Below are 16,438 nucleotides of genomic sequence, written 5' to 3' on the forward strand. Positions count from 1 at the left end.
TATGGTTTATTGGTAGGCCTACCAACAAATGAAACTAAAGCACAAGTCGATACAAAACCTGTTACTGAGGACGACACCATGATAAAGCATTAAACAACAGGGTCCACCATTTTCAATTCATCAGAACATTTAGCAACATATACACTTATATTAAAAAAATAGAGGAAATCATCATATAAAGGGATATACCGTTAGGGGGGGGGCTCAGACTTTATTTACGGGGGCCAGTTTAAAGCTCTGTGTATAACCAACCTTTTTAAGGTTAAAGCCTTTACTGACAGACTCACTGTGATTGTTGTAAAGAAAGGACTACTTCCTCCAGCGGAGGTCATCGGTCTGGGGCTGAGCGCAGGCACAGAACTCCACTGGCACTAGTGCTGAGTGCTGACCATAGAGTATGCTGATCACGGATCGCGCCACTTTTCAAAGGGACTTGTCTTGAAGTTGAGACCAACGACCAGTGATTTTCAGCGTCAAGGTTAGGTGGGTCAGCGTCAAGGTTAGGTGGGGGCAGAGCCTTTGATGTAGACAGAGTTACGCAAACTGCGTCCACTTCATGGGGCCAGTCCAATGGCGGCTATCTGGGGACAACCCCCCCCCCTTTTATATACTCTATGGGGACAACCAACTGGGACAAGTCCTGCCCTGGACCGGAAGTAAGCAGAAACGCATTGGACTCAGGCAACAGCCCAGCTTTAATGATCTTAAATCCCTTTATTTTAGATTGTTTTGTAGTAACAGCATAAACATTACAGAGACTTTAGTTGTTACTGTCTGTACAATACTTTAAAACAGTTGTCATGTTGCACACATGCCTAAAATAGCTCTTATTTGCGCCGCCCTCGTTGAAAACAATGTATTTCCAACTCCAGCTTGTCTCAGTTCAGGCTGCATGAACAGCGCTCGAGCGCTCGGTTTCTGCCCCACCACTCCCCCTGCTGGACAACATTACTGCCGCAATCTGGCGGCGGAGTCAGGTTAAGGTGGAGGTTTCCCCCGTTTTTTAGTAGCCTGTATTTAGCTACATTAGCATAGGCATTAGGCAGGCAGTAGGGCTAATACTAGTTTTTATTTGATTCCTATTTGTATTTAAGTGTCGAGTCTCGACGCAGACCAGGTGGCGAGCACGAGCAGGTGGTGAGTCACTCGAGTTGCTTAATTGCTAGCTAGAGCATAGTAGGCTATCATGTAATATTCGTGTCTGTCTGTCTTGATAAAGGATTTACAATACATTATAGTAGAAAAAAAACTAAACTAAAGTCTGCTCTGACACACGTGTTTTGTTACTTGTTATGTGTGCAGTAAAAAATAAACCACACAAGTGACGCAATGTTAATTGCTGAGTGCTGGCAGGTGTTATAGATTGACTTAAATCACACACACAATATAGTTTTGCATCAGTTTCCAGTCCGCCTATTCCTTGTTTGTGCGCTACTGTGCTCTAAAGTCTAAACAACAGTCCATAGACTTGGCTGCCACTCTGTTTAAAGTGCTCTACCAAACATTAAACAAGTCCATAGACTTGACTGCCATATGAGGGCTATAGTGGGGCTATAGTGCCCCTCAAAAATAATAAAGGGAAAGTAGCCTAACAGCCAGGTCTAAATATGATATGATCACATTTACAGGTTTTTGTTCAACATATCGATATTTGTTGAGTAGTTAATGCCAGGCATGCCAGTAGTAGGCTATACAATATGTTGTAAAGTAGCCTAAGCCTTGCAGAGGCATATACCCCACTACCCCCAATGGCCCAGAGTAATCTAGTAAGAGAGTGGCGACACGCTTTGATCTCACCGCAAAGCGGGCGCCTATGGGCTATAGTTCCAAACATTGGAACTATCCCATTGAGATAGAATGAGCACTTCCGCATTCCATTGTTACAATGGGAGTCAACACTAGTGTTGCCAATCTCTTACTAGACCCATACCAGGGCAGGTGCCCAGCCCCTTTCGGGATCCTCGGTTACCTTTTTTGAATTTTTGACGGCGGTAACCTAGGGTCCCTTCCTGGTTATTCCACTCCATAGGAATGATAGGACGCAACTTTACCACTGTCTGTTCATGGAGACCCGTGTGGTCGCTTGAGTGTTAATGCTATGTTTCAAAGATGCATAAAGTTGCAGACTTGCAGTAGGAGTCTAGGAGACCGTGGAAACGTGTGTGCGTTGAAGTATTTTTAATCTTTTTGAAGTTTTGGCTTCTCTGAAATTCTCTCTTCCTCACTTCCCGCACCGAGACTGGCTGCACGTCCTACTCTGGTTAGCCAACCGCGTACATGCTAGATTTTTTTAATGCTGTTGTGTCGCGGGAGGCGGGACATGGGATGTGAGGAAGAGAGAATTTCAGACAAAGATTAAAAATACTTCAACGCAAATTAACACCACTTCACACCCGTTTCCGTGGTCTCCTACTGCAACTTTATGCATCTTTGAAACATCGCATCAACACTCAAGCGACCACACAGGTCTCCGTGAACAGACAGTATAGTAAAGTTGCGTCCTATCATTACTATGGAGAGTGGAATAACCAGGAAGGGACTCTAGGTTACCGCCGTCCAAAATTCAGAAAAGGTCACAAGGGTCCCGAAAGGGGCTAGGCTGGGCAGGAGCCTATCTCCTGTTTCTGTAGCATGAGGCAGCTTGATGTACAAGTAGGCTTCATCCCAATTATATTTGTGCAATGGCATTGATGTATGTGGTACCTAGATAGATGTCAGGGGTTGACACTAAGGTCTCAGAGGCACTTGCCCATCGGGCAAGTACAGGTCATGTTCTACTTGCCCAAAGGTCATGCCCACTTGTGCTCTCTTATTTTGTGTTGTGTAAAGACAGTTTTTTTCCTCCACTCAAACGCACTTGCCCGGACCGTCAGGCAACCTGAAAGAGAACTTCACTTGCCCAACCGTCTTATTTACTTGCCGCGGGCAGTCGGGCAACCATTAGTGTCATGGTATAAAGGTGGCAAATTAATTAGCTTAAACTTTAAGATAATTAAAAATTAAGCCTTAAAAGATCTTGTATGTGTGAGGTTATTTAATTCACCTGGTCATTGTTTGCAGATTGGTGGTAAGAGCTCGGCTATCGATTTTAATCCAAACTGAAGTCAACGTGAAACACATGGACGGCTTTTAGATGAAGATGGTGAGATGCTAAGGAGGATCCCCTGCTACCTTCTACTGGTGATGTGACTGAACTGAAGACATGAGAGGTAGGGCTGTCAGTCACCATTAAGCTTTTAAAGTGGCGCAATCACTTCATTAAGGAGCTTTGTGTTTCTGTGGGTGGGTGGCTGGCTGGCTGGGTCTGTCCGAGCACGAAAATAGCGTTTGGTTGGTTTTCACAACCAAGTGTCACTGTTGCACAGCCTAACACACACACACACACACACATTTGAATACTTTTATTTGGATCTACAACAAACAGTAGCATAACAGATCCAAACATTTTTGAGGAGGGTTTCAAATGAAGGCATAACCAGACACTATATGCAGTATGATTAACTCACAGTAATATGAAATGTAATGATTATAGTCTAGCACCAGTCAACAGTATATGAGAATGTAATAGTCCACTCAAGGATAGACAAAGCATCGCCTCTTCCAAATCAAGAGGCTGCCGATCACTGCAGAGACTGAGCAATATTTGGCCAGTCTTTTTGCAGCGATCTTCTGCAGTCCTCCAAGTTGCAATCCACGGAGCACAAGTCTGTGGACATGCCCCAGACTTCCAAACACAAGCACAATGAATTGGCAGTTATAGCCAAGTGACATGATACACTCTACCAAGGGCTGATATTTCATGAGTTTGGATGTGAAGCAAATGTCCATGTACAGATCAAAAGAACAGCCTATTTCAAAGATGACAACTGATTTACTTGTTTCATTAATAAAAATAATATCTGGAGCATTTGGAATATTACAGAAAATGTTCTCATCACACACACACACACACACACACACACACACACACACACACACACACACACACACACACACACACACACACACACACACACACACACACATTAACTGTATATATGTTGATTTCGGGTGTGACAGTACAGTACAGTACAGTACAGTACAGTAAAGTACAGTAGAGGGACCCCCACACGGTAACTCTCAAATTCTGTCATTTCTCAACCGTTTTGGACGCGGGGCGGCACGCGGGAACTGGCCCGCCCCCCTGGGTGCCTTCTTGGGGGTCTGGATGCTCCGGGGACCCCCCGGCGACCCTCGGAGACCCCCACACGGTCATTTCTCGACCGTTTCGGACGCGGGCGGCTTGCCGGAACTTGGCTGGCTAGTTTCTCCATTACAAATATCTCTTCCACAATGCTCAGCCACTGCTCACAAACTGGGGGTTCTGATTTGTACCATCTGATCAAAGTCGTACGATTTGTCACACAGTGAAATTTGTTCTCCGCATTTGAACCATCTCTTGGAGCTGTGAGCCGCAGCCGTGCTGCGCTCGGGAATCATTTGATTATTAGTTGATTTGACCCCCCAATCCAACCCATTGTTGCTGAGTGCCAAGCAGGGAGGCATTGGGTCCCATTTTTACTGACTTTAGTATGACCCGGCCGGGGATCGAACCCCGACCTCCCAGTTTCAGGGCAACATTTCGGTCAAAGACCTTCTTCAGGCATCTGATGCCTTAAGGTCTTTGACTGAAACGTTGGCTAAATAAAGTGTTCGTATTGCAAGTGCAGACGGTGTGCGGGTCTTTGTGCAATTAAACAAACACAGAAAGGATTGATATGAGAATATTGAGCTATTTATTAAACACACAAAAAAGAAAATCACTTACAGCACGCAGAACCTTTAAGATAATTAGATAATAGGTTTTCTTGTGATCAATAATGAATGCAGACGTCCAAGTTATGAAACCCATACATGTCAATACACGTCCCCTACCAATAAACAAGACAAATTACGATAAGCAGTTTTATTTCAAAGTGAGCCAGCTTTCCCCCTCCCCTGTGGCATCTCCCCTTGTCTATCAAAGAATCTCCCACCAGTCTACAGAAGACAAAATGAGACAACGAACGTAGCCACTACCGGCAGGCTGTTTCATTATCATGGCCAGTGAAGATTGTTATTACTTTTTGCACAGAAGCAGATCGTTGTTAAAGCCATTCTGCAGAAATAGACGTATCTTATGCTACTGGATGGGAATCATAGGGATGGGAGCTCTCAGCTCATGGATCCTGGAGTCAGGCTGGATTACCTTCGATAGGAGGACATATGGCGTTTATTGGTCGATATTGTTGTGTCTAAATAACACCTTCATACAGCTGATATTATTACTTATTACTTTTCCTTGAAACGATCAAAAACATGGCACAGGAGACTGATATCCAAAGAAGATAATTAAATTAAAGAAAGAAGAAAAAAAGTAGATTGCCATTGAAATGTGAATTTCACACAAACAAGTAGGTTAAGTAATCTGTTTATTTTGTGTCAATTCTTTGCTCGAGTCTTTCTTTGAAATCACTTTTGTCTTTCTCAAGATTCTTTATCAAGTTCCTTTTCCCCCGGAGAGCCTCATTGTTATAGCTTTTGATGTTGCTCATCTGAGCAAAGTTGATGCTCTTGATTCATAGGAAATCAATGGTACTGTGTTCCACTCTAACTTTTGTCTCTCCAGGCCATGATCCATATTACCGACCCTCCTGCAACATCCCCCCCACCCTCTTTGTAATGATCTATATTGTTTTTGGAAGACTGGTTTGTAAAGTTGTACAAGCTTGATTGATGTTTACAAATTCAGTTGGTAGTTTTCTTTTTAAAATCATAATCAATAAATCTGTCAACCTTCCAGTTTAAAAAGGATCCCCAGAAAAATACAGTATGTAATCAGGAGAAAATGGTAAATTGTAAACATCATGTAACCGTTACTACATACATACACTATCTGTATTGCCTACATCTTCTCATTATTTAACCAGTTTCTATCCAGTGTCCTTTTTTGTGTGCATGGCTTTCCAATAGGGGTGCACGATTATGAAATTATGACGATCTCCGATTATTTTCTTTCTCATCTCTCCTGCTCCTACTCTTACCTCGGTCCTCTCTCTTCTCAAGGAACTCACTTATTTGCATCTGCAAACGTATGATGTACAAGCTGTACACAGACAGACTTACATAGATCTTTAAAATACATGTGTAAATTCTGCAGACTTTACAAGAACTTTAAGGCACATTTCTCAACTGCTAAATTAAGTTCTGCCTGAAAAGAGTCTTTCTGTGAGCCAACCAACTTAAGAAACTGTGTACAAGTCTCTGATCGAGAGTGCACTCACTTTTAACCTTACGTCATAGTTTGGCAACCTCAAGTGCAGACTTACACCGGGGCTCCACCGGGCGCGTCAGCGTCGCGTCTCCGTCACCGTCAGGGAATGTTCCCTTTTTAATCAATGAAGGGTGGCTCCACTGCCCGCGTTGCGTGACATTAACGCGTGCATTAAAATTGAACCGGTGCCGGTGGAGCCCTGGCGTAAGGCTTGCCAGAATGGTTGGCATGATGGCTGGAAAATAGCAAGGAAGCCTGAGACTCAGCACAGTGACCTATAATATAGTATACATCCTTAGAACCCGGGACAAAAAGCCTTGAGAATTCTCATCCTTTATTTGCTCAGTTTGAGATGATCAGCTCACGGAGGCACTATACGGCCATTGCCAACCAACAATGTCCTTAGGGAGTCCTTTATTCCAAGTTCAATCACCATTTAAAATTCTAAATGATTCACTGCAATGATCTGCTGCAATTGTTAGATTCTTAACAGGTGTGGCGCCAGGTCGCGCCACACCTGTTCATGCAATTCTCGTCTTTGCATTGACTTTGTATGTAATCGCGCCGGTCTAACCATCCAAGTCTGAACGCACCTTTAGTCAGTGGGTGCAATTATGTTTTGGGCAAGCTCCATCATTCATAGTTTTTAGGAAAGGCAGGACAGAAGGAAGGAGAGCAAGGAGAAAAACAGGAAACAAAGATGCGTATAAAGTATGTATGAGGTTATGACTATTTGAGGTTATGGCCAACCTATAGGCTGGGGCCCACTGGTGTGCCGTGAGAAGTGTGCCAAATAATTGCCAAAACACTAAGTCTTTCTTGATAATTATGTGAACAAAATGTGATGGTATCTGTTAAAACCTTGACATTCTTGTTTTAAAGTATACTTTTTGTTAGTTCAATTGAGAAGCTGGACCAAACATGCTCTGAAAATTAACATTAACAATTATGGGAATTGTAGTCCAGGAAGGAAGTGAGCCCAGTGTCCATGACATCATGGAGTCCATGGACACTTTGAAATACTGAAATATCTAAAAACACAAATTACCTACATAAAACCCCCAGGAAAGTGTTTCTTGTCTCCCAAACATCATTAAAATAAGTTCTGGTTGCAAAAGGGGTCAAGTGACCCTTTAACCCAATTTGTGACCAAGACGTCTCCAGACGTCCTGGGAATTATCATGGCAGCCGAGATAAGTGGGTGATGGGTGGACCGCCAACGCTTTCCACAAAAGGTTGAAAATCACTGCTCTAATTAATCTGGACAATTTACAGTGATGTCTGAGCAGGCCACTATAGGGTCATGTCACCCCCACCAAGAGAGTGACAGGCATGTCCATGGTAGAAATGTACATTTTTGGTGGAGTACAGCTCAAAGTCAAGTGTCGCTCACCTACCTCGTTGGTGTCAGCCCTTCTGGCTGACCCATTACCTTTTACCGCACATTTCAGTGCGGTGCGGGGCAGACTTCATCATGCCAATGGTGAAGTAATAGTCTCTTGAGGGAAGAGAGAGAAATGGAATATATATATATTTTTTATCGAAAGGCACATGTTCTTATCTTTATATTTGGTATAGCAGGGAATGAAGCATTGAACAGCACATTGATTCCACTTGGGAAATTTCAGCTCAGCTTTTATTGACTTGTGCTTTTCTGTTCAAGAACAAGATTTTATAACCTTCTCCATTCTGTCCTGTACATATCCAATTATAAGTGAAAAATACAGTGTGTATGGAAAATCACAAAGGGAAATCTTTCTCATTTGAGACGAGGCGCCTTGGCCTTGCGCCGTTATTATCATCACACGAATCTCCAGACCTGGATTCCAATTTTGCAGATTGACGTCGTAGAGGTCAGAGGAGTGATGGCACTGTATATAACTCACATATGAATTGCCGATGCCTTAAGGGAAAAAACCTAAGAACTCCACAACTGGAACACCATAAAGTGTTTTATGTCCACGTTGCCTGGCAACCAAGTCTCTTAGAAGATGTGAAGAAGCCAATTTAAATGCAGCACAGGCATGATTAAATGAGGATGCTGTGAGGTAAATAAACGCCATAGCTAGTTCTCCGCCACAATGCTCTGTAATTATAAGATGGTGGGGCCTGTTGAGTGTGGAAATAATACAGGTGGCATCAAAGACTGAGAACACAGCTTGTTCCTTTTTCACCTTATTTCTGTTTTGAATCATGAAGCAAATTGGTTAGCAATTCGTAGTAATTAGCTGTTTCAATACAAAAAAAAGGAAAGCACAATTAGGACTGTGTAATTACCTTCATCAGATGCTCTGTTCCTGGAACAGCGTTCCCTTGCTCCCCGAGCACAGCTCTGCAATCCAAATTCGCAGGTTGTCACTGTTGAATAAACACCAAGCATATCAATGATTTTAGAATCATATGATTGCTTAGTGCAGTACAGTTCATTAAACTTTCATGTTCTATTTTAAATAGCTTAAATAATTCCAAAGCTTTTTCTTGATCATTACTGGAGAACAATAATTAGCCTAGTGTATTTGTGCCATTTTGATTCAGAAATGAACTATAATTACACTGCCTGCAGCAATACTATCTGTCTGTGTTTGTTTGTTAGCAGGATTGCTCAGATTTTTGTGAAACATGTAGGGAATGATCAGTAGACATTTCTAAAAAGATTAATCATTTTGAGGGCTGATAAGTTCAAAGGGAAAGGTCACAATCAAGGAAAATGTCAAAATCCATAGCTGATTTGGTTATTGGTTATTGTCTCCACCAGGCCGAAGGCATGGGGAGAAAGTATGTTTGTACGACGCTTAAAAGGTATTTAAATAAATACTTTTTGAAATGTCTATGAGGAAAATGAACGGGGAATAATTTCCTGGGCTCTGGTAGGGGCCCTGCGACACACCAACAGGTGGATTTTTGCAAAACACATTCTTGGAACAAAATGCCTCAAATCATGAACGCAGCGTGCAATTTACATGCAATCTTTCACAGACTTTCCTACTGGCTGAGTTTCACATTGGCCTTTTCACATTGGCCATTTCATCCAATTGCCATCCAAGGCAGGGCTCGAAATTAACTTTTTTACTTGGTAGCACTGGTGCTACCATTTTCAGAATGAAGGAGCACCAGAAAAAAATTAGGAGCACCCACCAAAATTTAAAGAGCACCAATATGTAATCGATTTTTTACATTCATTATTGGTATTACACTTGTAGCCTACAACAGTGGTTCCCAAACCTTTTCATGTCAAGGACCCTCATTAGCCCCACGGACCCCAATTTGAAAATATATGCCAGGGACCCTCATAAGAGAAGATTTTTACAGCTCTAGCAGTGAATTTCAGCCATTTTCATTTCAAGGACCCCCAGTTTGACCTGAATTAGGCTACCGTCTCCCATTTCTATCTCTGGGACCCCAATGTATATTGCAAAATCAAAGTTAATTTAACTCGGTGTACAAAATGTACAGGGAAATTGGTATACCCATAGTATGTACACTCAGAGTTACAGACCCATAAGGGTCCATTTGGTTCCTAACTATCATTTAGCTGAGGACCCCCTGTAACTCCCTCAAGGACCCCTAGGGGTCCCCGGACCCCACTTTGGGAACCACTGTCCTACAAGCCAGTTGGTATGAGAGATGCTATATTTGTTTAAGAAGCGCCAATAAACCATTTGAAAATAGAATACGGTAATTCAATTCTAAATACTGTCTGCTATCATTTTTTGGATTTCATGGCTACAAAACCCTTTGTTTTATGCAGTGTGTGGTCAATCACCTCAGCTGCAGGCCAATCAGCCAATTAATGTCCACGGGAGATTTTGGCGAGGGAGAACAGAGCAAGGAGATATTTCTTTAAAAAAATCACAACTTCTGACAGGAAGGCACTAGAAACTTACGTTTTTTTACATGCTCAGAAATGTATGCTCTACAAGTCGGATTAAATCATCTCGCGGGACGGAACCAGCCCGCGACCATTTCGGTCGCGATCGTTTTGGTTGCTCTGTAGCAATGATTTGCAGTGGCACTGGTGCTCCTAATTATATTTTTAGATCGCACAGATTTAAATTCAGGCGCATTTGCGACCAAAACGGTCGACTTTATCTAGTCTTTCATGGAACTTGGTGGGAATGATCATTGGGAGTCATTTGAGGTCCCAGGTGATCACAACTGCCACTCCCTAAATGTAACGTCAAATTCAATTATTTTATGTATATTTTCTCCACTTCTGAACGTTTCTCAATCCGAGTCCATCCATTTACATGTGACATGTCACATGTGAAACAAAAATAATTGCTGTATCTATTCTACAAGCTCACAACGCGTCACACCATGGCGCGTTGTGAGCTTTGTAGATACAGCTATTTTTCTTATTTAAAAAAAGGCTTAAGTTGGCCCTTTTTTTGCAACTCCCATAGTTCTTTATGAAATTATGCCCCCAGAATGAGTAGTAGGCTATCTTGAAAAGTTCAAAATCATGAGAAATGATGGTGTGGGCAGAGTGTGAGCATTTCTTGAAAACGTCTTTGCAAGCTTCTTCTCCTAATCATTATTGAACTCAAAACGACTTTACAATTCTGTCTGAACTGAAGGCTCTGTGCTCCACAGCTACTGTAAGTGCATTACATGCACACAAAAGCAACCTTGAAAATCAATTCCCCTATAGTCCACAAATAATATTTGAATAAGACTAAGGTCTGGTCCCACGCGCGTGCTGCGGGCCACGCAGCGGAGAGCGGGGCTCTATGCCTGTTTAGTAGTCAAACCAAGCTTATACAAATCAGATCAGCACCAATACTGGGGTGCAGAGTATGAAAATAAAATGTGTATGAAAATAAAATGTTTCACTTTGACAAATATTCCCCTCCAAAAATTCACAGCAAATGAGAGGTATTGTGTTGAGGCACAAAGAACACTTTTATTTTGTCAATTTGTGCCTGCATAATAAGTTAAATAGCCTCTTTAAGAGAAATAGCACATTTGGTTACCAATACATTGTCCACTGAGGTTTAACAATCCCAACACATCTTCAATAAACTCGCTCTTTGCATCATCATAATACCTCACCCCTGTGACCTGACCACGGATAAGCGGTTGAAGATGGATGGATCGTGGGATAATACCTCACAAACACCAGCAACTGAGCAACAGTGGTGTCAGTGGACTGGACTCATCCACTGCTAGTTAAATTCACTCTGCATTTTGTATTCCATCACAAAGCTGTTTGGACAAATCACCAGCCATTAACAGTAGCCTATATTGGTTGCAGTGGAATCTGACAGTGGGATTTGCTTTATTTTAGCTGTCATTTCCTCTTTTTCTTTGCCTTCAAGCATCAGTTCATTAAAACATTCTTTTATATTTCTACATCAGAGAATGGCCTGTGCTTACCCAAAATGCACACCACCTTTTTTAACACTGAGCTTTTCTTCATTTTTCCATTCTTCATTGAACCGACAATTTCCAAAAAACGTCAAACCTTCTCTTACTACTAGCGAACTTAGAACATGCCATTGTGATTCATTCAAAATGTAATCGTGTCAGTTCTACTACTGTTGACAGCTGGCAAAGTGCAGGTACAAGCGAACACACTATGCTGTGCAGAGCCTGGCTGCACTGCAAAATCAAACTACCGTGGGTCCACGGCTCGTCTTTCTGTGTACTAACGCTAACTACCTGAAGCTGCAATCACACCGTAAGCACCATGCGCATTGCGTGGCGTGCCGTGCAGTATGCGTCTGCCCCTTAGTCTGCCCCCACGCATTCATTTCCCCGTCCCCTGTCATGACATGCCGGCCCATAGTATACAGGCACACACACACGTGCACACACAGTGCACACACAGCTGTCAGTCGGTCCACATTCAGAGCGCTGTGTTGCTAGCATTCAGCGAATACAACGGAGACAACGACTTGCGGGTCGAGGTGACTTTTTTTCCCTCTTTTTTTTCTATCATTTGTCCAGGGTCCGTAGAGATGTGCGCCGCGGTCCGGTCGTGGACCGCGGTCTGCCTGTTGAGGACCACTGCTCTATAGTCTAAACCTGGAAACCAGTACAAAGGGGAGGTTGAAACGCGGAACAAATCCCTTCACAATGACATGCATACACCACCAAGACATGCATGAAGGCGACTGCTATGAGATTTGCAACCTTTGTCATGCAACAAGACGGTGTTGATTGAAGTTTTTGTTTGTTTGTAAAGAAACATTTACAAACGTTTGTTTAGCTGCATATTTGTTAACGTTAACGGCCCAGGACGGCAATTCCAACTTTAGAAGCCTATCCCGTTGTCTGCCCAGGATGGAGATCTCCGTCTTTTAATTGCTTTATAATTGTTTGATATCAGCGAGCGATACACTACAGTCTGAGAAACAACTTTAGAAACCACTTCCGGTTGGTGCATCATCAAAAAGTGTTTCCCCGGCCTAGGCCGGTTTAGCGGTCCAGGCACCGCTTGTCTGGTAATCCAACCAAGGCGTGTCGTGGGTTCGAGTCCTGATCCCGACGAACTTTACTGTGTGTAAAGATCTCTCTCCCCGTCTACCTATACATCTATCAATAAAGGCAAGTGTTTCCCCTCCATTTTAGCGGACGGGAGGAAAAATCTTCTGACGCCGACATCTCTGAATCTATAAAATCACTGATTTCGATTCTAACCATATCAGTTTTTTGACGGCCCATCGCGGTCCCGTCGCTAGTCGCGGTAGAAGAATTCATGCCTCGTGGTGTGGGTCAGCGATCCTCCCGCGAATGTTTCGGTTACATGCTATGCTATCTGCACAACAAGATGGAGTCACTGTCACCTTGAGGGCTCTGAAGCATATTTACTGGTTCCAACTGACGCTGGTCATGTTTAATGCTGCGTCCGCCATCTTTGTGGTGCAATTATTACAGGTTGAAATTGTTTAGTACCTGCTGATTTAGTTACGTATTATGTTTTTTATTATTATTTTATTTTATTATTATTATGTTTGAATTTTCTTTTGTCTGTTAATATAGCATCACAATGATTTTAAACACTTTATCCATTTATATGTTGGATATGCAAAAATAGCAGATTTATAAGCTCACAGTGTGTCACTTTGTGCCTTGCTGTGACGCACTCACGCATGCACGTACACATGCCTTTCAGTGCTCATTGACCCACGCAGACAGTGGAATTACGGTGCCCCAGACGTTAACGTACCAGCCAGAAAGTGATGATGACTTTGTCTTAAATCAAATGCCAAAGGAAGTCTCAGATTCAGAAGATCCAGCTCACGACGGGAATGAGCTGGAGCCTGGAGCCCCCTCACCCGCCTCGGCTCCCGCCCACCCGTGTGCCCTGCCCCTGCCCTACCACCCACACACTTCCCACATCCACGTTTTATCCTTCATTTATAGGCCCGTGAGTAAGCCGGAAAGAACATGGTGAATAGATTTCACCACCGCCAGGGTATTATTTGACTGAACCAAATTGGAAGGCAGACAAGAACAAGACTGACTCTGTGATGTGCTGACAAACGCTATCTACGTTTCTCTGAAGCAGAGCCAGCAGTAATTCATTATTATATGACATAATTATCTCATTTTTCCTGCTTGTGCACTGCAGGGGTTGTACATGACCATTATGTGCTTACTCAGCAGAAAAGAGTTGCAGGGGCCCCAGACTGTAGTGTCAGATAGCATCAGAATGAAGGCTCCTGGGTGTCCGTCTGCCGTGTTCTGTATTATATTCTGCCTCTAATTTGTCTATAGGACCTTATCTACATTTCCATTAGTCCAGGGCCTAATTGCATTCAACACGTTAGCCCTCTGTGGGTGTCCTGTCTCTACCAGCAGACTCTGTTACACTGTAACAGAGTCATGGTAGTAAAACTCCTGTTTTTATACATAGACAAAATATTTGAAAAGCACTGTGCATGATCATAACACTAGAGGTTCCAGTAATGGGCAGCTTGTATTACACGGCCCAAAAATCTATGTTTTAAAGATCACCAGCACCAGCTAATGGGGATCCTTAAAATAAAAGGTAATCTGTTGCTCATGTTTAGGGCTGCAACTATCGATTATGTTCTTAGCGATGATTCTATAGATAACGTTTTTGGTTAATCAATCAATTAGAGTGTGTGTGTGTGTGTGTGTGTGTGTGTGTGTGTGTGTGTGTGTGTGTGTGTGTGTGTGTGTGTGTGTGTGTGTGTGTGTGTGTGTGTGTGTGTGTGTGTGTGTGTGTGTGTGTGTGTGTGTGTGTGTGTGTGTGTGTGTGTGTGTGTTCTTGAATCTACTTTTGTTTGGTATATAATCGATTATTTGCATTAACCACTTAAGCCCTTTAATTCTTTGTTGTATAAAAGTGTGCAAATTATATACAATCATTTGTTAGCTTTTTGATCTGTTCTTTCTGATAAGTGACATTCTTCATGTAATGGAGTATAATTTAAGCTGATGGGCAGAAGCAGCCAGAAAGTGAAGGAGATTAAATTTCTATTTCTATGGCATATATCTCAAGGATATATCTTTATGCGTCACAGACTATGGAATCCCATTGACCATTTAAGCCCTGTTTTATACTTTGTCCGTTGTACGGTGGTGTAAGATGAAGCTACACAGTCGTCGATCTACAAGCTCAGGATGCGTTGTGATGCAACGCCTTGTGAGCTTGTAGAGTTGCTTTGAAAATCATCTATTTTTTGGGGGGATGAATCTCATCTACTGTATAATGACATGCCCCAAATAAGGAAGCCAAGTTGAGAGTTGTTAAGCAATTTGAGATGTGTGCCACTACCAGTACCAGCATTGGTGTAATATTAATATTATGCCAATATATTACATTAAAGCTGCACGGATTTGAAATCGGTTTATTGTGCAAGTGCTGACATTTTTACCATTGAGCTAATAGAGCCTACCTGCTTGAATTGAATTGAATCTTGAGGTCTTCAGGTCAAAATTCTTGTAAGATCATGTATCTATTATGCAGGTAGGTGAGACATGACCTTTGACACGATCTAAATGTCTCCATAGAAGAACTGGGAGACAAAATACAACCACCTTAATTGTATAGGCCTGCAGATTGGACAATATTACATTTTATTCATATATATATATATATATATATATATATATATATATATATATAGTGCCGCTTTAACCCATCTGCTGCCACCTGGTGGACGCAGAGCCAGCCGCAGACTGTCGAGCCGTTTGTAGTGTAACACACGCTGGAGTCACATCCTGTTTGGGCGGCCATCTTAGATGCTAATTAAATAGCGCCAATGCTAGCGAGCTAAAATGAAGCCATCCTTGCTCTAGAAAGCGCCAATGTTCCCATCTAGATCACCGGATAATCAGCAAAGACCTCTGAACATCGCGCGTTTTATCCAAACCATGGAGAGCTCCGTAGATTTTGAGTTATTCAGCTTTTTAGTCAGCCTGTATAAAGGGAGGTGAACGGCAGCGTGGTTGGCCAAGCCAATCTTTTTAAAAATAAATCAGCGATCCGGTTTGATATCAATAATAAAGCTTATCAGATGGAACGTTACGCCAGAAGCAGTTGCCGGTTGGTTCCAACTGGCGGAACACTTTCTATATGAATTGCTAATGCATAATTCTTTCATATACTCATTACTCAGTGCTGATAGATGGTTAATAGTCCATCATATATCCACCCCGTATATGTCAAAGATAAGCCGTGCATATACCGTACATATATTAATTAATTCACTGGAGCATAGTGCTAGATGTATAGTCATTGACATTCATTTGGTATTGATATTCTCGGCACATTTATATTTATTGATGTTTGTGCGGTCGCTCCTCGCCTAAAGGCGTCTTACTGGTTTTTAAATTGTATTGATGTTATTTTCATTCACGGATGCATCACATCGTGTGCTTGTAGACATTTGCTATTTTCAGCGAGTGACACACCATCTGGAGCATAGAGAATATCGTTGCTGTCGGGCAGAAACCTCTCATCTCCATATTTTAACTTTTAACGTTTTTTGGGTAAAATTATGCCCTAGTTGATTTATATTACAGCGTCACACAAAATAACCAAAAATAGCAGTTCTGCTATCTTGAAGTGCGGTGTGATGCGACGTGTCTTGAGCTTGTAGATCTGTTACTTTAGCTATTGCTGAATTTGAATGTATCAGTGTTGTTATTACTTCTGTGACTCTTCTGTGA

The 16,438-nt window shown here is 42.4% G+C and overlaps 1 protein-coding gene across 5 annotated transcripts in view; it reads left to right on the top strand.

Moving 5' to 3' along the window:
- The first annotated feature begins 912 nt into the window (after nucleotides 1–912).
- The window catches only part of thsd7ba (thrombospondin, type I, domain containing 7Ba), a 376,466-nt gene continuing 360,940 nt past the window's right edge, over nucleotides 913–16,438 (top strand). For 4 of the 5 annotated variants that reach the window (XM_079518803.1, XM_079518801.1, XM_079518804.1 and 1 more), the window contains exons 1-2: nucleotides 913–1,137; nucleotides 3,061–3,209. The gene's annotated coding sequence lies outside the window, so the exon portion shown is untranslated. Of the gene's footprint in view, nucleotides 1,151–3,060; nucleotides 3,210–16,438 lie in introns of all 5 variants that reach the window. The other variant, XM_079518802.1, reaches the window with a different exon arrangement.

Source organism: Electrona antarctica, assembly GCF_951216825.1.
Source record: "Electrona antarctica genome assembly, chromosome: 13".
NCBI classification, from domain to species: domain Eukaryota; kingdom Metazoa; phylum Chordata; class Actinopteri; order Myctophiformes; family Myctophidae; genus Electrona; species Electrona antarctica.